Source organism: Sciurus carolinensis, chromosome 13 (assembly GCF_902686445.1).
Source record: "Sciurus carolinensis chromosome 13, mSciCar1.2, whole genome shotgun sequence".
In the NCBI taxonomy this organism is placed as follows: domain Eukaryota; kingdom Metazoa; phylum Chordata; class Mammalia; order Rodentia; family Sciuridae; genus Sciurus; species Sciurus carolinensis.
Genome location: NC_062225.1, coordinates 1,587,163 through 1,614,955, shown reverse-complemented (window position 1 = coordinate 1,614,955; position 27,793 = coordinate 1,587,163). Strand labels below are relative to the sequence as shown.

The window sequence follows — 27,793 nt, the reverse complement described above, 5'->3', positions numbered from 1 at the left end:
TCTTCACATCAGTTAATAATGCTTTTATGTTTTTACATATGTTTTGTGATTCAGTGGCAATTTCCAATATTACACAAATTAGGGCAATGTAGGATGAAGTTAATCTATACCTGATCCTTGTTTTTATTGCATTTAAAATTATATTTGCTTCTATTTTTGTTTTTTATTTTATATCTCCATGTATGTGAATAATATGGCAAAGATTTTACTAAAAGATCCTACCTCACTGAACAACACAGAATTCATATTGGAGAGAAGCTCTAAGAAAGTAAGGAATGTAGTGAAGATTTTACGGTTTATTCATCCTTTACCAAACACCAGAGAATTCATACAGGATTGAAAGTCTGTCAATGTGGAGAAAATGGCAAAGCTTTTACTTTCAGATCAAATCTTTTTAAACATCAGACACTTCATTCTGGAAAACATCCCTACAAATGTGAAGAACTTGGGAAAGTTTTAACAAAAAGAGCACACCCCACTCAACCCCAGAGACTTCATACTGGAGAAAAGCCCTACAAATGTGAAACATGTGGTAAAGCTTTTAATTATAGAGAAGCCCTTATTCGACACCACAGAATTCATATTGAAGAGAAGCCTCACAAATGTGATGAATGTGGGAAAGGTTTTAAGTATCATTCATCCTTTACCAAACACCAGAGAAGTCATACAGGAGAGAAGCCCTACAAATGTGAAATATGTGGTAAAGCTTTTAATCGAAACTTACTCATCACCAGGGAATTCATACTGGAGAGAAGCCTTACAAATGTAATGAATGTGAGACAGGTTTTAATTGAAGAGATGGCCTTACTGAACACCAAAGAATTCATGCAGGAGGGAAGCCCTACAAATGTGAAGAATGTGGCAAAGATTTCAATCAAAGAGCAAACCTTACTCAACACCAGAGAATTCATACTGGCAAGAAGCCCTACAAATGTAAAATATGTGGGAAAATTTTTAATATAAGAGCATGCCTTATTCAACACCAGAGAATTCATACTGCCAAGAAGCCCTACAAATGTGAGGGATGTGGGAAAGGTTTTAATCAAAGAGTGAACCTGATCAACACCAGAGAAGTCATACTGGAGGGAAGCTCTTCAAATGTAAGAAATGTAGCAAAGATTTTAGGTATTACTCCTCCTTTACCAAACTCCAGGTAATTCACACTGAAGAGAAACCCTACAAATGTGAGGAGTGTGGAACAGGTTTTTCTCAAAGAGCAAACCTGACTCAACATGAGAGAATGCACACTGGAGAGAAGCCCTACTAATGTAAGGAATGTGGCAAAGGTTTTAAACAAAAACCGTGCCTTACTCAACACCAGAGAATTCATACTGGAGAGAAATCCTACAAAAGTAAAGTGTGTGGGAAAACTTTTAATCAGAGAGTACATCTTACTCTAAACCAGAGAATTCATACTGCAGAGAAGACCTACTAATGTAAGGAATATGACAAAAGTTTTAAACAAATTTTTCAACCTTATTCAACACCAGAGAATTCATACTGGAGAGAAGCCCTACAGATGTGAGAAGTATAGCAAAGATTTTAGACATTCTTCATCTTTTACCAAACACCAGAGAACTCATACAGGCAGAAGCCCTACAAATGTGAGGAATGTGGGAAATGTTTTACTCAGAGCCAACCTGACTCAGCAGGGGAGGATTCATACTGGAGAGAAGCCCTATGAACATAAGGAATGCTTGAAAAGTGTCGCTCAAAGACGAGGCCTCATACAACACCACAGAGTTCATAGGTTTGGGCCAAAGCCATAGAGAGGGTGTGAGGTTTATTGCATGCTACAGTGACCAGAGTAGAGAGAAATTAGACAAGGGCCAGAAATGTGACAAATTCTGTAAGTTTTTCACACTCACAGTGGACAGCAGCCTCTTGAGAAGGTGACTTGCTGCAGAGAAGTGGGGCATCTGGCATTGTGCACCTGGGCCGCACCCCACGCTGCTGCTCCTGGCATGCCCACAGCACCCTCACACCCGTGGTGAGGTCAGAGAACAGTACCCGTGGTGAGGTCAGAGAACAGTACCCGTGGTGAGGTCAGAGAACAGTACCTGTGGTGAGGTCAGAGAACAGTACCCGTGGTGAGGTCAGAGAACAGTATCCTTCAGGCTGAGGGTAGGTGCTCATGTCCTGGAAATGGTGTCAGGAGGGTGGCTCAGCTCTGCATGGGCAGCTGGATTTGGAGGGCTGAGCCCCTGCTTCTGGCAGGGGTCTTGCCTCTAAATGATTATCTTGCCACCACCATTTCCTGACAAGCTCTCCCCTTCCCACTGCTTGCCTTTGCTTTCATCAGCACCAGCTGACCGTGTCTGTGTGAGTCTATCTCCAAACTCTATTCTGTTTTTTCAATCCACATATCACTTTACAGTAACACCCTACGGCGGTCTTGCTTACTGCAGATTTGTAACTGTCTTCAGGGAAGGCAGTCCTCTGACAAGGTTCCTCTTCAAATTGCTTTGCCTGTTCAAATTCTTGGCAAGTTCCCTGTGCATGTTAGAATCAGCTTGTCAATTTCTAAAAAAATAAAAATAAATATAAAATCCTCTAGAATTTTGATTGACAGTATGTTGAATCCATGGATTAATTTGTATTAATTTAGAGCATAATGACTCCTTAAGAATGTTAAATCTTCCTATCCATGAAACTGGAATATCTCCTCATAAAATGTATTTTAAGATGTTATCTTGTACATGCTGGCTTGCATCCCAGTTCTTCAGTAAAGTTCTCAAGTCATAAATAAAAGCTCAAAAACATTTTGTGTCATGTGCTTTTGAGTGAGAATACTCTAGAAAGTCTAAGTTTCATATTTCTATCAATATGGTAGGGGCTGCAGCAACTATGTGGGGCGCAAGCAAGGGGTTTGAGGGAGGGCCAGCTCCAAGAGTTAGTAGAAATTTGGCTGTGGCTTCCACAGGCAGTAAAACTGAAGACTCAGAAAAGATAGTATCAAGATCCCAGATCTGAGGAGGGCTTCTGGTGACAGCTGTGTTTTGTAAGTTAAGCCCCTTGCTTTCCCTGTGCCACCTTGGAAAGAAATTTCCAACCATAGCATCCCAAAAGACCTGTTGTATCTGCTGCACATTCTGCAAAGAGCCAAAGTCCTGGAGTCTATGAATTTCCCCAGCAAGTAACCCCACACTCAGCCACCTTCCAATGGTGCATAGCTTTGCAGGGCTACTGACACAGAGAGAGGGCAGTTTTTTCTTTCTTTGTTTCTTTCTAACTTTCTGTCAGTCTTTCTATTAGTCTCTTCCTTTTTCCCCTTTTTTCTACCTCTTATCCATTTCCCTCTTCCATTGTCTATTTTTTTTGTAAAAAGAAAAATGTCCTCTTTTGATGAAGATAAGTATCGTGCATCTCCCTGTCCATCCTTCTGACAGATTCCATATGTCCTTGAAGAGTGTGTTCCTGGCACCTCCCTGCTCATTCGTCATCCACAACAATGGATACACAGGTTGACCATTCACCTGTATCTACTGCTTCCCTCTTGAAGTAGGAAAAATGGCTGACTTCAAGAGGCTGCCGAATATGCCCTGTTTGTGTCTGTTATTTGGCCAGACCCAATCTCACAATCTCTGGATTAAACAAGGTAAAACTGGAATTTTCCACTGCTGAAGGATTCTTTTTTTTTTTTCCTTTCTTTTTTGTTTTGTTTTGTTTTGAGCAGTTTCTTTGCTATCTGAGCAACTTTCTACAGCTCTTCCTTGTGCCCAGTAAAGCTGAGCAACAGTGTGACATAATTCTCACCCCAAGTTGAGACTAGGAAGCCTTCATTAACACAGGTACAAAAGGAAATGTAAACCAAGTTTTCCAGGAAGAGAACAAGTCTTATGATTTAGTTTATCTTTATAGTTCTTACTTCTACTAGTGGTGCTGCTTAGTTGCCAAAAAACACATTCCTTCAGCCCTAAGGCCTACTGAATAGTTTCCTTTAGAACAAGCTACCGCCATTCCCTGACAGACCTCCAGTAGGACACAGAGCCATTCCCAGCCCGACAGGGAAGCTGAACAACTGGAATGTGGATAGTGGTTCTCTCAGCTAATATTAAACACGAGGAGAGATGGGATTGCAGCTCGGGGATAGAGTGCCCATGGGTTTAAGGCCTGTTATCAACAGAAAACAATGAAGAATGAAAAACCTTCCTCTGGACTGAAAGGAAGAAAAGAAGGAGCAGAAGACTGAGAACTACAAGGAGGACTGGACGTACACCTCACGGTACAAAACAGCGTGAGACCTCAGGTGGCAGGGAAGTGGACACCAGAGTGAAGGTGACTGTGTGTCTTGACGGGTCACCTGTAGAAATAAAACAGATTCCCGACCAGAGCCGGCTCCCAGGCCTCGGCAGGGGCTCAGAGGATGATTGTCCCCACTGAACTTGCATCCCCTGCCATGATGGGCTCTGTAGCCGACCCCAGAAGGACTCAGGAGGGAAGACAAACACATTGGCAGCGAGAGCTTTGTGCTCATGGAACTGGGGGTAGACGGCAATGTTTGCATTCCAGAGGAGATGGATTGTGTGGCCTCGGTCACCCCCACCTCTCCCTGAGAAAGTGATCGCACAACAGTCACAGCTGGTGAAGAAAAAGCAGTGGTTCATGCACTAGATCCTTATTCCATGTGCTCCAAAAGATTCTCGTGCCCTGGGGAAGCAGCAGGCACTGCTGATGAACATGAGCTGACAGCCGTTGTCCTTCCGGGAAGGAGCAGCCCCGGTGGAGACAGTGCCTGGTACACTGACTGGTCCAGCAGAGTCCTATGGGCCACTGAACTGCCATTGCTGTACTGCCCTCCGTGGACACCTCGTGTGATGCTGGGATGGGGCAGAGCAGCCAAAGGGCTGTTCCATGCCATATGTGCTGGAAGTAGTGGGGACCTGGGCACCCGAGGGTACAAAAGAAATGCTCATCAACTAATCAGCTCTGTCAGCAGGGGAAGAATTTTAGATCAACACATATGTCTTTAAAATGTCCGTTCCTTTCGAGGTTTTTCTTTGGCATAAAAAGATGACTTAATAGATTAACAGTTAGCAGTTAAAAATAGGACTCTGGAAACTTCTCTGGGACTCCCAATACAACTGAGGGGCAGGAGGGTGCACATCCTTCTCTGAGGGAACGCACTGCCTTTCTTGAGAGTGTTCTCCCATTTTTCTTATCTTTTTTTGTATACGGTATTGAATGCAGGGGCACTTAACTGAGCCACGTTCTCAGTTTATTTTATATTTCATTTTGAGATTCGACCTTGCTGAATTGCTTAGGGCCTTGCTAAGTTGCTGAGACTGGCTTTGAATTTGAAGTTCTCCTGTCTCAACCTCTCAAGCTGCTGGGATTATAGGTGTGCACCACGGTGCCCACTTTCCTAGTCCTTTTAATAAACTAGGATATTGTTTTAGTAAGTGCCCCATCTTGCCTGGAGTCCTCTGAAGCAAGAACACTAGGGTCAGGGATGGGGGGCTCCAAAACTGCCTCACCCTATCTCCACAGGAAGTCCTCCTTACATCAGAGTCACTTCTGATTCTTGGTTTTCACTTCGAAGAGGAGGAAACTAGCTCAGGGAATTCACGTGGTCAATTAATGACACACAAGCCACGCTGTTTCAGGACTTATGCCCCCTATCCTGTCATACTCCTAACCTTTTCTGGCAAGAGATGACCCAAGTGTTCAGAGGGACAAAACCTCCCTACTCTCATCTGCCAGCGCTGCAAAAGTAGTAACTATTTTTCCCAGCCCCAGAAATTTCTACTACCTGCCGCTGCCCATTTACCCTTTGCTAACATCTTCCCTTCTTGGCTGAGATCTTACCAGCTATGCATCCAATGGACACCTAGGACCAGAGGAGGAGGCAGTTCTGCCCCCACAAAGGAGTCACATTCTGAATGTCTCCTTTCCTCTCAAGAAAGGTAACAAGGGGGATCCCTAATCCTGGGGGACAGGCCAGGGAAAAGGTGCTAAGATAGGAGCAGCTGCTTCTAAAATTGCTACACACAGTCTTTGCAGGTGGGAAGAAAATAAGAAAGTAAAGAGTACCCCTTTTCCTCTGTCACCCTTCTGGAGGCTCCAAGATCGCTGACCCCTATGCTCCCCGGTAGGCGTGCGGTAACGAGAGCGACTGTTGGGAGCCATGTAGAAATAATGGGTTTGTTGGAGCCATTAAGGCAGGGAAGCTGCTTTTCCAGGAACTCCTAAGTGAAATTCCCTGGCTCGAGAAAGCCCAGGTCCCTGGTGCCCTGCCTGAGCACACAGCCCAGGATCAAACACTGCCTCCCAGAAGTGGGCACAGCCTGCCGCACACCAGTGTCCTGTTTTTCCCGGAGGAGCTCCTTACTCCCCTTTCATCTGTACCGTCATCAGTAGAGCAAGCACCGTTTTTCTACTGTTGTTCGGAGTCAGAATCAAGGCTGCTCCACCTGCCACTACCCCACCTTTTAAAATATACATGTCTGGCCTTCGGTGCTTATTTTTAATACTACTTTCACCACTTTTTTTTTTCAGTCAGCCCAGACCTCAAGCTCTTACCCACTTTCTCAGGTATGCAGGACGCAGGCAGGAGGCAAAGCCAGTTTGCATAGACTTAATGCCTCCGAGGGTCAGCAGAGGCTAGCCTGTCCAACAGCACCACCACCTACCTCATTCAGCGTGACCTGAGACATGGAGCATGCTCCTACGTGGGAAAGGGGAGCGTCCAATCACTGAGTGAGCACGGGGGAATTAAGACCTGACCTCACAGTCCATGTGCTTGGGGTGGATGCTAGAAGTGGTCCCAGGAAGTGGTCTTGAGGGAGGATTCAGGAGGGTAACAGTTTGCAGGGGCCTGGCCAGGGGACAGCGCAGGGACAGCTGACAGCTGTGGACCACAGGCTATGTGTGGGAAATGGAAGCCTGATTATCATCAGACCACAGCTCATTGCCTTCCCAGCCTGCCACCAAGCCTCCATGCTCCAGTGCCAGCTACTGTCCACCCCACCCCAAGTCCCCTGGACAGTTACTTGCAAGATGGTGCCAGGGAAGTTTGGAAGGAAATCGGAAGCCAGGGAATCACTGTGTAGGCTTGAGTTCTACCTCCCTCCTGCCCTGGCTCTGCACACATTCCTTCCCCACAGGAAGGAGCATGTCCCACACCCCTGACCCCAGGGAGCAGCACCCACACATCTGCGGGTGCATGGTCCACCAGTCTGCTTCCTGCTCCTCTTATTCTCCTGCCCTTTGCGGAAATCTCTCCAGGTCCTGAAACCTCCCCAACCTACCTGCTATGGGGACCCAGCTGGAATAACAGCGTTCCTCCTGGAGTCTTCCCAGCTGACCCCTCTTTTTACCCCGCTGGACTCTGAGTTCCGCCATCACCCTGCAGTTTGCTAAGCAGCCTTGGTGCCCTGGGCTCCAGGGGTAGGTTCTTTAAGATGATTTACCACTTCTCCAATGAAATGAACTCACTGAAGAGGCCCTCCTTGTATCGTGCAGACGTGGTGATACAGACAAAGGGCTCAGACTTCAGTTCCCCAGAGACTTTGTTAGAGGTTCTTTCTGAAAGAGTGGGTTTGGCCTGTAGCCTGGGGTTTTGCATTTCTAAAATGTGCCACTGAGTGGAAGGTCCTGGTGCTCAGTCTTGGCACAAGCAGGCTTGCCTGAGGGCTTCCTAAGAAACACTGAGTGGGCCTCCACCCAATTGGCTGGAATTCAGAGGCTCCAGAAGTTGCCTTTCTAAGAATTCTCCAGGAGACATCATGCCGGCCCACTGGTTTGTGTGCCGCTGCTGAAGCTGCCTGATTGCTCAGCAAAATAAATAATAAATCAGTATGGAATCATTAGCATTTTCTTAAGACTTCCATTCTGAAGCCACCGTCACGTTTGCTTCGCTATCCGAAGGATGATCTGTAGTCGTTTCCAGCTACTCTGGCAACTCTTGGGGCCCAGAAGGAACTGTGGACTATGTCTGGCTGAGATAGGAATTTTGGAAACAAAGAAGTTACACTGGGTATAAAAGTAGAAGGCCCATAAATGACTGAAATGCAGGAAATGCCCATTATCATTTGACATTAAAAACAGGCAACTCCTAAGCAATCCAGGATTCCTCCTAGACCAGCACCCTTGCTCACAACATGCTACCATGGTACGTGGACAATGAGCAAGCCTAGAAAACCTGGTGTGAAATCTCATAACTGCCCTGACTCCACTTCTAGTCCAGCCCCCACAGAGTGTCCCTCTAGAAATATCACCCAGACCAAGGGTTTGCTGTACCTCCTGCTGGAGACGTCCCACACTCTTCCTTGAAAGTGGACCTGCTTTCCTAAATAGATCTGGCCGTGTATGTGATCAACAAATGCTGAAATTCTGTTCTGCCTTGTACACCAAGGTCCCCACATTTTTTAGGTTGATGTTTCTTTCTCTCCTTCCCTCCTTCCCTCCGTCCCTCTCCCTCAGGAATTTCCTTCCATTACATTACTTCATATAGCAAGATTCAGATTTTAACACTGGAATTGTGTTTTTTGTTTGTTTGTTTGTTTGTTTGTTTGTTTTGGGAGTATATAGCCAGTGACTACGGAAATTTTGTTTTGTTTTGTTTGTTTTGTTTGTTTGTTTGTTGGAAAAAGCTTTATTTTCATTTGGTCCCAGGTTTGGGAGGGGCTCCACGGTGGTTAAAAAGCTGCCTACGGGTTAGAGAGAGAGGCTCAGGCCAAAGCCCTGATGCCAGGAGATGCAGAGGAGCCCCATCTAAGGCCACCACTCCAGGGCCTTCTTGAGGGTGACTTTCAAAGAGATGCTTGCCCAGGCCAGCCTAGGGGCCTGCCAGATGGCGGAGATTAGTCAAGTGGTCTCCCATCTTCTTGAAGAGCTTCACCTCCTCATCAAGGAAGTGGTTCAGCAGAAAGTCACAGAAATGTGGGTCTGTGTGGGTAGAGCCCAAGGCATGAAGATCCAAATGGCTTGGTTCAGGTTCTTCTCCAGGACCACAGCAGCTTCCATGGCACCCTGGGTGTTGCCCCACGCATCGTGAGAAGGTTTCTGCACTTCCTGGAAGAGGGCGCGGCCGCCACGTTGGTTTTGCATCTTCAGGAGATGCTCGGAGGCCTCGCGCTTTTCCGCAGCCAACTTGCGGAAGAAGTGGCCCATGCCCTCCAGAACCACATCGTCTCTGTCGAAAGAGTAGCCCAGAGAGAGGTGGGTGTAGGAGGCCCAGAGAGAGGTGAGTGTAGGAGGCCCAGAGAGAGGTGGGTGCAGGAGGCCCAGAGAGAGGTGGGTGCAGGAGGCACAGAGAGAGGTGGGTGTAGGAGGCCTGGAGAGAGGTGGGTGTAGGAGGCACAGAGAGAGGTGGGTGTAGGAGGCCCGGAGAGAGGTGGGTGTAGGAGGCTTGCAGATGTAAACTGACCAGGCGACTGACGGCAGCCTCCACCCCAGTAGAATAATTCTGATAAATCTGGGAGGCCATGGTTGGTCCTCCATAAGGAGCTAGCCACCAAAAAATGAAGTTAGCTGGTCCCGGAAGCAGGAGGTGCCGAGAAGGTGGTCCTGGAGACTGTAAATGGAGATCAGATTGGAAGGCGACTGGAAGCTAGAAGAAAAGGGAGTCCCGGGGATCTGTTCTGTCCAAACACTATTGAAGCAAGAGACAGATCTGTAGGACCTCCAAGAGTGATGGTTCGGAAGCTTTTTTTTAAAGTAGTCAAGGGACCAAGTTTGGTGGCACATACCTGGAAGCCCAAGTGTTTGGGAGGATGATTAAGAAGAATCTCAAGTGTGAGTCCAGTCTCAACATCTTAGCAAGACCCTATTTCAAAATTAAAAAATAAGCAGGGCTGGTATTGTTGCTGGTTTTTGTCCACAAATCCAGGTTTTTGTCGTGTGTCGTGGCTCCTGTATTCTTGAAGGAGAGTATTTCAGATGAGTTCTAAAATGTAGTTGAAGCTTAGCAAAGTTTATTAGGAAACAAAGCAGTATGCAGAGGGAGAAAGTGGCAACGGGACATCACCGTCACCCTCCTTTGCCCCCGGCTTCCTGGGCCTGTGGGGTTTTCCACAGTCCCACCTAATGCTGCTTCTCCCATTCTAAAAAAATTGTTCTAGTTACGTATTAGGGGAAAATGCAGTTTGACACAACATACATAGTTGGAACATGACTTCTCACTTTCTGGATGTCCAGGATGTAGAGTTAACAATGGTCATGTTAACATACATGCACACGTAGGATATTAATGTCTGAATCATTCTATTACTTCTGCTCCACACTACCTCCCCAACCTCCATCCCCCTCTGTCTAATCCAAAGTACCTGTATTCTTCCATAGCCCTCCCCTGTATTGTGAATTAGCATCTGCATATCAGAGAAAATTTTGGCCTTTGATTCTTTGGGATTGGCTTATTTTGCTTAGCATAATGTTCTTCACTTCCATCCATTTACCAGCAAATGCCATGATTTTGTTCTTCTGTAAGGCTGAGTAATATTCCATTGTGTATGTAGACCACATTTTCTTAATCATTCAACTATTGTAGGCACCTAGTTGGTTCCATAGCTTAGCTCTGTGAATTGAGCTGCTATAAACATTGATGTGGCTGTGTCACTCTAGTAGGATGATTTTAGTCTTTTTGCATATAAACCGAGGAGTGGGATAACTGGGTCAAATGGTGGTTCCATTCCAAGTTTTCTGAGGAATCTCCATACTGCTTTCCAGAGTGCTTGCACCAATCTGCTGTCCCACCAGCAGTGTAGGAGTTACCTTTTCCCCACATCCATGCCAATATTTATTATTGCTTGTATCCTTCACAATTGCCATTCTGACTGGAATGAGATGGAATCACAGTATGATTTTGATTTGCATTTCTCTATGTGCTAAAGACATTTAACATTTTTTCATATATTTGGTGATTGATTGTATTTATTCTTCTGTGAAGAGACTGTTCAGTTACCTAGTCAATATATTGATTCAGTTATTTGGATATTTTGGTGTTAAGATTTTTCAGTTTTTTATATATCCTGAAGATTAGTGCTCTATCTGAGGGGCATGTGGTAAAGATCTTCTCCCATTCTGTAAGGCTCTCTCCACATTCTTGTTTGTTTCCTTTGCTGAGAAGACGCTCTTTAGTTTGATTCCATCCCATTTATTGATTCCGAATTTTACTTGCACTTTAGAAGTCTTGAGGAAGTCAGGTCCTAAGCCAGCATGGAGGAGATTTGGGCCTACTTTTTATTCTACTAGGTGTAGGTCTTTATTCTAGTCCTAAATCCCTCATCTGCTTTGAGCTGATTTTTGTGCAGGGTGAGAGATGGGTTTAATTTCATTCTATTGCAAATGGAGTTTCAGTTTTCCAGCACCATTTGTTGAAGAGGCTGTCTTTTCTCCAATGTATGTTTCGTGCCTTGGTCTAGTGTAAGATAACTGTATTAATGTGGGTTTGTCTCTGTGTCTTCTATTCTGTACCATTGGCCTACATGTCGGTTTTGGTGCCAATACCATGCTGTTTTTGTTACTGTGACTCTGTAGTGTAGTTTAATTTAGTCTGGTATTTCAATGCCTCCTGCTTCACTCTTCTTGCTAAGGATTGCTTTGGTTATTCTGGTTCTCTTATTTTTTCAAGTAAATTTCATGATTGCTTTTTCAGGTGTTAGGAAGAAAGTCATTTAGTAGGAATTGCATTAAATCTGTATAACACCGTATGGCCATTTTGACAATGTTAATTCTGCCTATCCAAGAGCATGGGGGATCGTTCCATCTTCTAGGTCTTCTTCAATTTCTTTCTTTCATTTTCTGTAGTTTTCATTGTAGGGGATAGTCCACCTCTTTTGTTAGATTGATTCCCAAAATTTTTTTTCAAGCCTTGTGAATGTGGTCATTTTCCCTATTTCTCTTTCAGTGGATTTATCACGGATCTATAGGAATGCATTTGATTTATGAATGTTAAATTTATATCCTGCTACTTTACTGAATTCATTTATTAGTTCTGGAAGTTTCATGGTAAAATTTTTTGGATCATCTAAATATAGACTCATGTCATTGGCAAATAGAGTTTGAGTTCTTTTTTTTTTTTTTTTCCTGTTCATATTCCTTTAATTTCTTTCTTCTAATTGTTCTGGCTAGAGTTTCAAGAATGATGTTGAATAGAGGGGTGAAAAAAGGCGTCTGTGTGTTGTTCCAGTTTTTAAAAGGAATCCTTTCAATTTTTCTCCATTTAGAATGATGTTGGCCTTGGGTTTAGTATACACAGCTTTTACAGCATTGAGGGTTTTCTAGTGTTTTTAACATGAAGGGGTGTTGTATTTTATCAAGTACTTTTTCTGCATCTATTTAGATAATAACATGATTTTTGTGTTTAAGTTTATTGATGTGATAAATTACAATTATTGATTTCTGTGTGTTGAACCTACCTTGTATCCCTGGGATGAACCACACTTGATCGTGATGCACTATCTTTTAAATATGTTTTTGCACATGATTTGCCAAAATTTTACTGAGAATTTTTGCATCTATATTCATGAGGAATATTGATCTAAAGTTTTCTTTCCTTGATGTGTCCTTGTCTGGTTTGGGTCTCAGTTTGACACTGAGTAGTTTGTAGAATGTGTTTGGAAGTGTTCCCTCCTTTTCTATTTCATGGAATAATTTTAGGAGTATTGGTGTTGATTCTTCTTTAAAGTTTTGTGGAACTTGACTGAGAATCCATCTGGTCCTCAGCTTTTCTTTTTTTTTTTTGGCAGTGCTTGCAAGGCAAGCACTCTACCAACTGAGCTATATCCCCAGCCCAGGCTTTTCTTGATTGGTAGGCTTTTGATGGTGTCTTCAATTTCCTTGCTTGAAATTGATCTATTTAAATCATGTATGTCCTCCTGATTCAGTTTGTGTAGGTCACATATCTCTAGAAATGTGTCGATGTCTTCAAGTTTTTCTATTTTACTAAAGTATAAATTTTCAAAATAGTTTCTGATTTTCTTCTGTATTTCAGTAGTTTCCATCATGATATTTCATTTTTCATCAAGAATTTTAGTAATTTGAGTTTTGTCTCTTGTTCTCTTCACTAGCATGTCTAAATCGTCAATTTTATTTATTTTTTCAAAGAACCAACTTCTTGTTTTCTCAATTTTTTGCATTGTTTCTTTTGCTTCAATTTCATTGATTTCAGCTCTAATTTTAATTATTTCCTATCTTCTGCTGCTTTGAGAATTGATTTGCTTTTCTTTTTCTGGGACTTTGAGTTGTAATGTTAGGTCATTTATTCATTGAGTCCCTATTTTTTTAATGAATAAGCTTTCCTGTTAGGACTGCCTTCATAGTGTCCCAGAGATTTTGATATGTTGTCTTGGTGTTCTTATTAACCTGTAAGTATGTTTTTATTTCCTCCTTGATTTCTTCTACTATCCACTCATCATTCATTAGTGTATTATTTAGTCCCCAGGTGATAAGGTAGCTCTTTTGGGTCTTTGTTCGTATTAGACCACTAATCAATCCCCAGCCAGCCTGAGTTATCTGCCCAAAATCAAGTAGATTTCTTTAGCCACTAGGTGGTGTTCCAAACCAATATTCTGTTAAATGGAGTTTCACTGACCCATTGTGTGTGGTGGGGTCCAAATCTACCAATATGTTCCTTACCAAATACTTCTGAAGTGAGGACCCAGCCCTGGGGCCTTTCGATTTTTAGTTCCATGAGAGTCTCATTCCATAGTCCTAGGGACTGAGCACTAGACTTACTCAGTCCACGGCCATTCTTCACTCATGAGGGCCACCCACGGACCCGACAGTTCTTAACCGCAGGTTTTTAGTTCTTTCTGCTGGGTTCTGAAAGAGGGTTTTTTCCTAATAAGGAAGTTTGAGATTTGGGCTTAAGCCCTCTTTTAGTTTAGCTAGGACATATGGTAAGTCTTGGGGCAATAAATCTTGAATCACTTTTAATAAAATTTTCCCACATCAGAAACTGAAGTGGCCAGAAATACCAATTTCCATTGGTATCAGGAAAATTCCCAGGGCAAGTTATATCCCCCTTATCTTAGGATTCAATCCAAGCCATGTAGACTTTTTATTTTCCAGAGACAAGCAGTTATAAATCATAGCATCTTTCTGGTGGGGCAGGTCTTAAATATATATTTTTATCACCCCTTGATTATAATAGATTGATCTGACACATGGTTCCCATTATTTCCACCTTTGGGGCAGGAGTGGGGTAGAGCTCCCTAAGACTATCAAAGGAAACCAAACTAAGTGATAGATCCACATTTTGTTTAGCATAGGTTAAATAGGGTAAGTTAACAAAACCAAACTAGTAACACCAAACAAACCCTAGAAAACCTATATAAGCAAGGTAAAAATATGTAAAAGTAATTTTGTTACCAAGAGTCTAGTGAGTAGGAGTTACTTTTGTCAGACCTGTAGCAAAAACTAAGCAGAGTACTATATATATGGCTAGAATTAAGAGATGGCAATTCATTACAGTACAAGGAATGTCTTAGAGAGTGAGTGAGTCCATTTGTCCTGGTACTAAGTTTAACTTCCGCCAGACATTAATCACCCAGCAACGACTGACTGAAGCAGAACTGTACTTTTCTCAGGTTTCAGCCATGCACAGGTTTGTCAGCTGTTTGACTAGAGTAGGGCTCTTTTCTTTCCGGTCCTCAAGTTTCTCCAGTGCTTTCTGCCTCCAGATGGACACCTCTAGGCGTGCAGCCCTGTCTGAAGTGCACTCCCAGTCCACAGCTGCATGCTCGAACCTGGCATGATGAACCCAGGGACCTAGCTGTCACTTTTACTGCAGTTGGGATGAATAAAATAATGGCAAGAGGGTTCAGGGACTGAGTATTCCATTCTTTGACCCAGACTGAATCCCCAGGCTTGACGCAGGGTTTATCCATGATCAAATGTACTGGCGACCTTTTCCTAAACTCATTGGCTGAGAGTCTGTAATGTTTTTGCTAAAGCCTGAAGCTGTCATCTCAATGTTCATTCTCCTATTTCTTTTGTCTCCCTGTAATCCCTGATTAGTGGGTAAGCAATACATACATTATTTCATAAGGAGAGAATCCAGTCATCTTAGTTTGAGTGGATCTAACCCTTAACAGTGCAATAGGGAAGAATTCACCAAAATGCAGGGAAGTTTCCTGATATTGTTTCCCCAATTGATTCTTTAAGGTCTGATTCATCCTTTCGATTTTACTATAACTTTGTGGCCTGTAGGCAGTATGTAATTTCCATCTGATACTCAAATTCTTGTCCAGTAATTGTATCCCTTCTGCCCCACAAGCTGGCCCATTGTTGAGCCAATAGTTGTTGAGATGCCAAGTCTGGGAATAATTTCCCAGAGGAACATTCTTTCTACCATTTTAGTCTTTTCAGTGCAGGTTGGAAAGCCTTTCACCTGGCAGGAATAAGAACACACAAAACCCCAAAATTTTTATAGCCCCATGAGCATGGTAGTTCAATGAAGTCTACTTCCAAGTGCTCAAAAGCACTCCTCCTATAGTTTGGATTGCTGGTGGAAGCCTCGGCCCCTGGCATGGATTGTTGTGGGCACAAGTTTTACATTGTTCACAGATCACCCTGGAGCTGCTTGTGAGCAGGCGATGTAGAAATGCTGACTCAGCACAGTCTCAAGTGCCGTTCAGTAACTGTGTGCTCCCCTGTGGAGCTGTCTGTGAAGCAGGGCTAAGTTTCAGGGAGGGCTATGTGGCCTCCAGAAAATCTCCACCATCCACCTGGGTGATAGCTTCCTTTTCCAGTCTTATGCCAATTGCTTTCATATTGGGAATATTTTGGTTCCCATTTTGTTAGAGTGTCAGGAAGGACTGCATTTAAGCCTGGATTTCCTGCCTAATTCTTGCCAATGGTTAACCTTGCTTTTCTGTGTGGTCTTTGGTTGCCCTGAGGAACCACGGTGTTTCCCCTTGGTGGCAACTTTTCCGGGTGCCCACGCTACATCTAGAAGTTTAAGAATCTTCCATCCGTGTTTTATGTTCTTTCCTCCCGAGTTCATTGGCCCTTTTCCTTACATAAGGCTAATGGGCATGAAGAGTGGCGAAAGCATGTTCTGAGTCTTTGCAGGTGTCCACAGATCATTGCTGCCAGTTGGAGTGCTTAGGTCAGAGTCGTGAGTTCTGCCTTTGGTGCTGAAGTTCCTGGAGCAGAGGTTCTGCCTCAGCAGTGGAGTCCAGAGCGCCCCCTGCTATCCAGATGGACATATCCTGTCTTGTGAAACTGTGTCCATCTGTGATATATGCTGTATCAGGGCCCTTGAGAGGCCTGTCTGTTGGGTCTGATATGCAAGAGAATGCTTTACCCATGACCTAAATGCACTTGTGATCATGTTGTCCATTTCCAACGGGCAGCAGAGTCTCTGGGATTAGAGTTCGGATGATATCATGTGGATGCATGGATTTTCACATAACACGTCCCCGTAGCTGACCATCCTTTCATCATTCAGCCAACATTGTCCTCTGTATTCCAAAAACATTAAAATTGAATGACGCATTCTGACAACCAACTCTTGTTCCATAGTCAGTGTGTGAGCTTCCATAAGGGCTGTGGCTGCAATGGCCCATAAACAAGGGGCCAGCCTTGGTCTACGGAGTCCAGATGTTTAGACAGAGAGGCCTCTGGATGGTGCCTTGTCCCCAGCATTAGATACAGGACTCCTGCAACCCTTCCAGACTCTCAATGGGCATATGTCAGGGTACCCGGGACCCCTAGCCCCAGGCTAAGCAGGATGGCAGCTGGCAGTTTGCCAACGTACGGTCCATGGCACATACTTATGATGCGATAAGCAGGAGTCGCGCTGACGTCGTATGAGGAAGTACTTAACTGTTGGCTCCTGTTTCTCATGTGCAGCGCGTGATCTGCTCATGCCCCATACACTTACACATTGGGATCATGCATGTAGCTCATGCCTTGTCTGTATAGCTTTCTGATTGGCTGCCTTACTATATATATTCTTTGTGTGCTCCCCTGAGGGAGAACAATAAAGAATCTTGGAAAGCTCCATGTTGTCGGGGCGTTCTTTCCTGCGGGCAGGGGAATCCCCGATAAGTGGTGCCGAAACCCGGGACACGGATAAGGGTGAGTGACGTGGGAGGCAGCCTCAAAGTTGGCGGTACGCGACTATTTGGACTAGCGGAAGGCAGTCCGGAGACAGAGCCAAGCGAAACGCGGCTCGGAGTGGACTAGCGGAAGGCAGTCTGCCACGCGGGTAAAGCGGAACGCGACCCGGAGACTGGGGCGGCGAAATGCTAGCCCTTATATTTTCAAATATAAGGTATATACAGAATGGGATCTGAAAACTCTAAGATTCGTATGCAACAGCCCTTGAGAGAGCTCCTTCGCCTCAATGGCACGCCGCTTAAGGCAAAGACAGCCAGGACCTTTTTAGATACTGTAGAGAAGATTGCTCCATGGTTCTTGGATGAAGGTTTACTAAATATCCCTCAGTGGGAACATTTAGGGGCAGATCTACGTAAAGCTAACCATCAATCCCCTCTGCCTATAGGAACCATGGCTATATGGACCTTGGTTCGGAGCTGTCTCAACATTCGTAAGGATGTTTTTACAGAACCTTTTCATGAGGGAAGTCAGGTTTTAGAAGAGATAAAGGAAGAATGATCTGTCCGCTCACATAAGACCGGGGACACCGGGAGTGACTCGGAGGGGGAATTATCAGGGGAGGAGCTTGCGCAACAAGTTAAGAAATGGACGTTAAAGGAGGAATGTTCTTTGTTACCCTCTGCGCCTCCTGAACCCCCGCCTCCGCTTAATGAGCGGACGCGTAAAGAATGGAGTCACTTGGGTTCCGCTGCTTATCCGGTCTTTGAAGATGCTCAGAATCAGAGATACCATCAGGCCTTAGATTTTAAGTTTGTCAAGCAATTAAAAGAAGCAGTTAGTACATATGGGTCCCAAGCTGCTTTTACTGTTGCGCTGGTGGAAACTATATCCGCTTTAAATCTTACCCCTCAGGATTGGATCAATTTAGCTAGAGCTACGCTCTCTGGAGGGCAGTATCTCATGTGGAAAACATCTTGGCAGGAAATATCTTCAGATACCGCTAGACGGAACGCTACAGCAGGAAATCCTCAATGGAACATAGATATGCTTATGGGAACAGGCCCTTATGATGGGTTACAGGCACAATTACAATACAATCCTGGTATCTACGCTCAGAGAGCTGCTGCAGCTACACGAGCGTGGAAAACTTTGCAAGGCACGGGAGACTTACAGGGACATTTGTCAAAAGTTACACAAGGAAGTAATGAACCTTATGCTGATTTTGTTGACCGGTTGATTCAAACAGCCTCCTGTATATTCGGGGAAGTTGAGCAGGCTATGCCAGTGGTTAAACAGTTGGCTTATGAACAAGCTAACAAATGGTGTAAGGAGGCCATTAGACCTTGGAAAAATAAAGACCTTTCAACTTACTTAAGGGTGTGCAAGGACATTAATGATGCTACTGGACAAGGTAATATGTTTGTGGCTGCATTAGATAGACAGAGCCAAGTTTTGGCTGCAGCTATATCTCAGAATGGACGGGCTGGTCCTAATGAAAAACTTAAAGGGCCCACGGGCTCGTGTTTTGCTTGTGGACAGATGGGACATATTCGAGCTAATTGTCCTAATAAGTCTGCACCAGCTACGCCACCACAAAAGCCTGGACCCGGCTTATGCCCTCGGTGTAAAAAAGGCAATCATTGGAGTAGTTTATGCCAATCCATTAAGGATAAGGAAGGAAATTATTTAGGCCCAAATCCTTCTCTTCCAAAAAACGGGAGGACGGGCCCTCCCCGGGGCCCACAACAAATATACGGGGTAATTCAACAAGTACCTCAACAATGGTATCCCCCCTCAGAGAATGGAATGTCCGGAGAGCAACAACAGGGAGTGCAGGATTGGACATCTGTGCCACCACCAGATTGGTACTAACTCCAGAAATGGGTGTTCAGGCTATTGATTCGGACTGGAAAGAAAGAATTCCTAAAGATACTGTAGGGCTGCTATTAGGAAGGAGCTCTTCTACCTTAAAGGGACTAATAGTACACCCTGGAGTTATTGATTCAGATTATGAGGGGCAGGTTAAAATATTAGTGTCCTCTCCTAAAGGCATTACTGTAATATCTCCAGGTGATCGAATTGCTCAAATGTTAATTTTGCCTAGCCGGCACTCTTCCTGGCCTAGCAAGGATACAAGACGCGCAAATGGGGGATTTGGTTCTTCAGGCAGTCCTATGACATTTTTAACACTCAATTTAGATGATAGACCATTCCTAAAACTTGTGGTGGGAGGGCAATCTATTGTGGGATTATTGGACACGGGGGCTGACAAAAGTATCATCAGTACCCATGATTGGCCTAAGGCATGGTCACTAGTTACTGCTAATCAAACCCTTCGAGGACTGGGGATTGCTTATAGCCCTTCTCAGAGTGCAGCTACATTATCATGGAAGGATACTGAAGGGCATTCAGGAGTTTTTCAACCTTATGTTTGTGATTTGCCTGTTACACTTTGGGGTAGAGATGTTTTACAACAAATGGATATGAAACTTACTACTGACATTACTTATCAAGGGACCCCCGTTAAACAAATTATCAAAAAAATGGGATACACTGAATATGAAGGTTTGGGTAGGGAACATCAAGGTGCTGTTCAGCCCCCTTCCTTACCTAGTCCGAAAACTGATACCAAGGGTTTGGGTTTTCCCTAGGGGCCACTGTGGATAACACCATCCCTATAGTGTGGAAAACTGATGAGCCTTGCTGGATTCCACAGTGGCCCCTCACCAAAGAAAAATTGCTAGCTGCTCATGGATTGGTAAAAGATCAACTCTTGGCCGGTCACTTAAAGCCTTCCACATCTCCGTGGAATACACCTATTTTTGTTATCAAGAAAAAGTCAGGGAAATGGAGACTGTTGCATGATTTATGTGCTATAAATCAACAAATGTTCCCTATGGGACCTATTCAATGTGGTTTACCACTAGTTTCTGCCTTACCTAGACACTGGCCAACTATTGTTCTGGATTTAAAGGATTGTTTTTTCTCTATACATCTTAATGAACGAGATTGCTGGAGATTCGCCTTTACTCTTCCCTCTATTAATCATTCCCAGCCTGATCAAAGATATGAGTGGGCTGTATTGCCTCAGGGCATGGCTAATAGCCCTACCATGTGTCAAATTTATGTTGATAAAGCTTTACAACCAGTAAGAGATAGATTTACAGATTTACTCTTATATCATTATATGGATGATATTTTATTATGTCATCAATCCAAAGACCTTCTTATGCAGGCCTTGCATTTTATGTCTACGATCTTGCAATCTTGGAATCTTATAATAGCACCTGAAAAGCTACAGCTGGATGATTCACAGCAATATTTAGGCACAAAATTGTCTTCAACCCAGGTACAACCATTAAAATTAGAGATCAGGACTGATAAATTAAAGTCTCTTAATGATTTTCAAAAATTGTTGGGAAATATTAATTGGATTCGTCCATATTTAAAATTATCTACTGGGGAATTAAAGCCCTTGTTTGATATATTGAAAGGCAATCCTGACCTCAACTCACCAAGGTACTTAACTCCTGAGGCTAAAGAAACCTTAAAATTAGTTCAGCAACGTTTACAATCTGGGCAAGTTGATCGTTGTGACCCACTCCAGCCTTTATTACTGATCATTCTCCCCGAACCTCATAGCCCATCTGCAATTTTATGGCAGGGAGGTCCTCTACAGAGTGTTTCCCTTCCCAGATCCCCTTCTAAAATGTTACAGCTGTGGCTCAAGTTATATTCAAAGGTATTGAGGCTTCCATAACAGCCTTTGGTATGCACCCAACTACTATTATTACTCCTTATACTCAACAACAAATTTTATGGCTCACTAATAACAATCCTGATTGGGCTATACTCCTTTGTAGCACCTCAGCTCAATTCGATAATCATTATCCTAATCACCCTTGGGTGCAATTTTGTAAATCTACTCCCATAGTATTTCCTAAAATAACAAAATTTTCCCCTATAAACAACTGTCTTATGGTATTTACTGATGGTTCTAGAAATGGAGTTGGGGCCGTTATTATAGGGCAGGATGTTCACACCCTGCTTATTCAACCCTTATCTGCTCAAGTTACTGAGCTGGCTGCTGTTATCTTAGCATTTCAACTGTTATCTGAACAACCTTTTAATCTTCTTACAGATAGTCATTATATTGTTAACTCCTTATCTGTATTAGAAACTGTTGCTCATATTTCTCCTCACTCCTCCGTTGCTTCTTATTTTACTAGTCTCCAACAATTGATTTTCCAACGTACCGAACCTTTTTATGTAGGTCATATTCGAGCCCATTCTAATCTACCTGGACCCCTTACCTCTGGTAATTACCAGGCTGATTTGGCTACTAAATCTCTCTTTGTTTTTTCTATGGAAGAACAAGCTAAACTTTTTCATTCAAAATTCCACGTTAACTCTACTACATTGTCCAGAAAATTTCCTATCTCTAAACAATCAGCCCGGGAAATTGTTAAACGCTGTCAACATTGTCTGCCCTTACTGCCAGCCCCATCTTTTGGCGTCAATCCCCGAGGCCTTTTGCCTAATCATTTGTGGCAGATGGATGTTACTCATATCCCTGAATTTGCCACTCTTAAATATATTCATGTCTCTGTGGATACCAGTTCTGGCATCCTTATGGCATCTGCATTACCGGGGGAAAGGGTTGCTCATGTCATTCAGCATTGCCTTCATTCTTTTGCCTGTTGGGGAGTTCCAAAAATAATTAAAACTGATAATGGCCCTGCTTATACTTCTAAAAGTTTTTTACAATTTGCAAATACATTTCATATTCAACTTGTTACTGGCATTCCCTATAATCCTCAAGGTCAAGGAATCATTGAACGAGCTCATCTCACTTTTAAAAATTGTTTAATTAAACAAAAAGGGGGAATAGGGGTATCTTATAGATCCCCACGAGATAAATTAAATGTGGCACTTTTTATTCTTAATTTTTTAACCCTTGATGTTAATGGACGCTCAGCTGCAGTTCGGCACATGTCTCCGAACCCAGCGCCAAAATCTTCGGTTAAATGGAAAGATATCCTAATGGGAGAATGGAAAGGACCGGACCCGGTTCTTCGTTGGGTCCGAGGATCTGTCTGTGTGTTTCCTCAGGATCAATCAACACCTATTTGGGTGCCTGAAAGATTGACCAGATTCATACCTCCTGATGAAGAAGATGTTACTTCCCCTTCTGATGATGATTGGGATGTTCAGCAGAGTGCAACCTCAAACGATGCATCAAAGGAACCTATGGGCAATAGTTAAAGCATGGCCATATCCTTTACTGTTAACTAATACTTCGTTTATTCTTTCCCCTTTGTTCTCTACTAATGCTTCTACGGGATTGCCCACTGCTCTTAATGATCCTGATATTCAGTCCTATAATTCTTCCGTTATATTTCTTCCAGGAACCCTGTGTTTTGATTTACCCTCCAATGTTACAAAGTACTTTGATCCCTTTACAGAACTTCCATATGGACCTTGTATTAATTTACAACGCCAGGTTCAAGGGTTATTCTCAAGAAAAGAGGATGCCAAAACAAAAACTAGAGCAACTGTGCAATTCACCTATGAGGGACCCCAAGGAAAGGGTGGCCACATAGAGACAGTAGGAAGTGTAGTTTCTATTACAGGATTGGTGCCTCGGCGGCTTCCACTTTCTTCTATCGGATTTAAGACCCCCAGGATATTCCCCCCTTGTAATCCTAAGTTTTCTACTCCACCTATCTGGACAGGTTGCCAAGATACTAGGCGAGCTGCACCTGTGCAACATGGATTCTTTTTTACACCAAATTTTACTTCGCAGCGTACTACTGGAAAACTTTACAGATCATGATGCATTTCTAGGAATATACGTGTTAATCCCTTTGATAATTGGTTACTATTCACGTCTAGTTCTGGGTACACTAACCTTCAACCCCTTTTTGCCTTATTAGGAGGATCGTTCAAATTCTGCAATTGGAGCCATTTTATGGATTCCTCTTATATCACGGAGGCTAGTGTAAACTGTATAAAGACTATTATCTTTCCACCTACCCCTGTCTGTGTATCTCCACCTTTTATGTTTCTCCTTACTAATAGTGTTGACAACACCTCAATTCTTTATTGTTCAATTAATAATTGTTCCCTTTCTCAGTGTTGGAATGGTACAGTATTCAACCGAGCTGTGATAATGTGAATCCCTACCTTTCTGCCTGTCCCCGTTTCAGTTACAGATGCAGAACTACCTGTATTACTGAGTAGAAATAGAAGAGACTTTGGTATTACAGCTGCAGTTATAACTGCTGTTGTTGCGGCGGCAGCGGCGGCTGCAGTGGCAGCTGCAGCCCTAACTACTACCATACAGACAGCTACTACAGTTAATCAATTGGCTGAAAATACTGCTACAGCGCTACAAACACAAGAGAGCATTGATCAACATCTTAAAGCTGGAATTCTGCTGGTTAACCAACGGGTGGACCTACTGCAAGAACAAGTGGACATTTTACAAGAACTTTTGGGACTTGGGTGTATTTACTCTCTACGAGCAGTCTGTGTAACTCCCATAATGTATGATAATCTTAGTACTGCAGCTGATTTGTCTCGAAATCTTTCGCTTTACCTTACTAATACTTGGTCTTTTGAATTTGATAATCTTACGTCCCGTCTTCGGGCGGAAATTGTTCGAGTGAATTCTACTAGAGTACATATTGCTTCTGTATCTGAATTTGCCCCTTGGATTTCTTCGGCTTTTTCTTTTGTGAAACAATGGGCCAGATTAGCTGCTCTAGGAGGGGCACTCCTATTTGGTATCTTTTACATTGTCCGCGTCATCACACGTTTGCGTGCCTCTCAACAACGAGACCGTATTATTTTCCGCCAAGCCATGACTGCATTAGAAGTCGGCAGCTCCCCTCATGCTTGGTTATCTATGCTGGACCGGTAGTCAATGACGGGTAATGAAGGAGGTGGCCATACACCAACCTAAGACAGAAGCTGCAGCATGATCTGCAGACTTTGATGATGGGTAAGGGTATTGGCCGACCCCTCAACCTAAGACAGGCATGGTCCCTTTTGTCTTTTTAATAATAGAATAGGGGGAGCTGTCAGGGTACCCGGGACCCCTAGCCCCAGGCTAAGCAGGACGGCGGCTGGCAGTTTGCCAACGTATGGTCCATGGCACATACTTATGACGCGATAAGCAGGAGTCGCGCTGACGCTGTATGAAGAAGTACTTAACTGTTGGCTCCTGTTTCTCGTGTGCAGCACGTGATCTGCTCGTGCCCCATACACTTACACATTGGGATCATGCATGTAGCTCGTGCCTTGTCTGTATAGCTTTCTGATTGGCTGCCTTACTATATATATTCTTTGTGTGCTCCCCTGAGGGAGAACAATAAAGAATCTTGGAAAGCTCCATGTTGTCGGGGCGTTCTTTCCTGCGGGCAGGGGAATCCCTGATAGGCATACAGGAAGGTCAGGGAGTCCCAGTCCAGGAGCACTGGTGAGTGCTGGGATAATGTCCTCGAAGGCCTGGTCGCAGTGGCCTCACATCAGAGAACCCCATTCTCCCCGCTTTGTGGCTGCATAGAGGGGCTTTGCCATAACTGAAAATTTGGGAATCCATATTAAGCAGCACCCAAGAACTCTCGGATCTGATGATGGGTTGAAGGGACTGGAATAAAGCAGATCAACTGTTTTCTCCTAGGGCCCAGAGGTCATTGTCCCTGAGTCAGATAGAAAGCAAGCTGGCTGACGTTTTTCCTGGCAGATCTGGGCTTTCATGGTTGAGATTTTGTAACAGACCTTACATAGGAGAGTGAGGAGCAATTGTATCCCGTTCATGGAGTCTTCTCCGATTGGTCCAGCCAGCAACGTCATCTACATATTGGAGTCATGTGCATCCACAGTGTTTTGCATGAAGGGCTTTTAAGCTAGACACCAGCATCTCCTGAAGATAACCGGTCAGTGTTTGTAGCCTTGTGGTAGCCTAGTCCAGGTCAGTTGGCCTTTGTACCATTGGAGTCTTCCCATGGGAAGGCAAAGCGTGACTGCCTCTGTGATGTCAGTTGGATGCTGAGGAAGGCATTTTGAAGGTCCAGGCACGTGAGATAGTCTGTCTCGGCTGGAGCAGACTGAGGAGAGTGTACAGATTGGGGACCACAGGATATAAGATGACCATGACTGGATTTGATGCTCGTAAATCTTGGACTGACCAGAAATTATCTGTTCTTCATTTCTGGACAGGCAAAAGAGGTGTATTCCGTGGCGACAGGCAAGGCCTAAGAATTCCATATTGTAAAAGTCTGTCCAAATGTTTTTGAATTCCAAGTTGTGCCTTGTGAGGAATATGGTATTGTTCCAAGCATGCCTGTACAGCTCCCGGTGTTTTCCATTGCCAACGGGAGAGTGTTTTGGGCTAGAGGACTGTCCTCCACCCATACTCCCAGTCCTTGGAAAGGGAGCTGTGGTCCCTGCGTGGTGTCTCTACGAGTCTGAAGAAGTGCCACTCCTCTTCCTGGTGGATTGTGAGGGTTAAAACCTTTGCTTCAGGTTTTCCCAGTGATAGGACTACCTGACCTTTGGCATCAAAGGTTCAAAGGTTATCTGGGTTCAGAGCTTCCTCAGCAGGTCTCAGCCTCTCAGTGGCCCTGGGCAATCTGGCACATACAGGAATTCATGGACCACTTCATGGTGTGTTATATTGCAACGCCGGGCAACAGGGAAGGATGATGAGCTTTGAGCCACTGGCTCATGTGATCGTGGTTCGTTTCTTTGAAAGTAGACCCCCAGGTTAGGTCACCATGGAATGGTGGGTCCCAGTGTTTACCATAAAGTCCACAGGTTGCCCCCCCATAAGCATTCAAACCATAAGTACTTGGGGCCCAAAGCAATGGAGCCCAGCTGGTTCTAGTCCTCATCATAATTTTCCAAGAATGCCAGTCACAAGACGTCTCTCTCAGAGGCATCCTAGGGATGTATGTGGAATTGAGCATCATGGGAGACACGTGTGTAGGGCTTGTATTGCCCTTGAATGACTTGGCCTCTCTTATCCAGTAAGGAGTAGCCGCAGCCCAGATGTCTTTTTTCAATTGAGGGCACTCATTTTTCCAGTGACCCCTAGATTGCAGTAGCACAGTAGATTAGTCTCAGTCTAATCCCTGGATTGAGGTGGTCCTTCCATCCAGATCTTCTTCTGGCCCTGCATCCAGCCCCAATTTGACGTTTGTGTGGGCATTGTCCTGGTGGAACCCCCTTCAGGTGATTTCTGGGTTTGCAATAAGGAAAGCTGCAAGGAGATTCCTCTTCTTTTTTATAATCAGTCTGCTTCCTGCTGAGCCTCGATCTTGGTTGACAAACACTGTGGTGGCCACTTCAATCGGCTCACTGGCATTCTGGCATTCCTCCCGCAAAATCCTCTAGTTTTTGAAGTTTTCAGTGAACGTCTCCCTGGGCCTGTCCCATAAAAGCTTCATTAACCATCTACTGGTTGCCTGGTGCCTCAAGATCAAAGCGAGTGAAAGGTTGAAAGGCCTCAGACAGCTGCTCATAGCACAGGCTGGGACTTTCATCAGGCTTCTGGGGTGCTTCTGATATCTTGTTCATATTTAGGGCTCACCTTTCCCCTCCTTTTAGGCTACCTATGAGGGTCTCTTGACATCTCTTTATCTTTAGGAGGTCTTCCTCTTGCTGGGTTCCCACCCTGGGTCTGTGTCAGGGAACTTGGCTGGGGCATAGGCTTGTACATTGCCTTGTGCATCCAGAGCACGTTCCTCCAGCCAGTTTAAAGCTTCTTGGGTCACCCATCTGTACTCCTCCATATTGAATCACGTCAGAAGGGGCTTCCAGCAGCCAACCAGCAAGGTTGATGGGTCTGAATAATGGACTGCATCAGATCAATAATGGCCTGGAATTTCTCCATTTAGGAAGGAGTATGATTTTTCCAATTCAAGAGATCAGTGGTGGTGAAAGGCTGATACACAAAAATGCAGACCCCCTTAGACATTTCCCCCCTGGTCAACACAGGCATGTCCTCCAGTCTCTTGCAGGGGCATCTGGAGAGCTCCCATTTGGGTTGTGGCTCTGGTCATGGAATGGGTCCCCATCTTGGTGTGGGGAGAGGAGTAAGTGTTTTTGGCCCTAGAGAAGTCTCTAGCCCTGAGGACATCACAGAGGAAGGAGTGGTTTGTGTCAAGTGGACACCATCTGCTGTCTCTGGGGCTGAGGGGGCTGAGAGGACAACGTGTTATCTCAGAGGTGTTGGCAAGGTTGGCTAGAGTGGTGATGGTTCCTTCTGGCTCACTGGGCAAAACTGGTTCCTTTCCTGTCTTTTCCTTGTCAGATTTTCTCTGCTTCGTTCCCTTTTGTTGGGTCTCAGAGGCTGCTGTAGCCTGAGCTAACATCAACTTGGACAGTCCATGTAGACAGGCTGTTTCTTTATGATCTCTTGCCAGCAATCAATATAAAGGAATTGGTCTGGGTGTCCAGGGGTTCCAGAAACTATTCAAAGGACCTCAGCAATGACATTCTTGTTGAAAGTTCCTTCTGGTGACCAGTCCACATCTAAGGTTGGCTATTCTAATTCACAGAGAGTAAGCAACCTGTGTGGGTGAGTTTCACCCCACGGTCTCCCTTAAAACCTTAGATTTTCTCAACATACCCTCCACGGGGTTTAAGGGGCTCAGTCTACTTTGTGTGCCTCCCATGTTGCATCCTGCTTCGGTGCCACACACTTAGGATAAGACTCACTTCATCCATCTCTGGCTGTTCCCCTTTTGGGGACTTAGGGTCCTCTTAGCCTTGC

General features: G+C 44.4%; 1 pseudogene; it reads right to left on the bottom strand.

Moving 5' to 3' along the window:
- Nucleotides 1–8,779: 8,779 nt before the first annotated feature.
- Nucleotides 8,780–9,430, bottom strand: LOC124963660 (ferritin light chain-like; annotated as a pseudogene).
- Between the last annotated feature and the right edge of the window lie 18,363 nt (nt 9,431–27,793).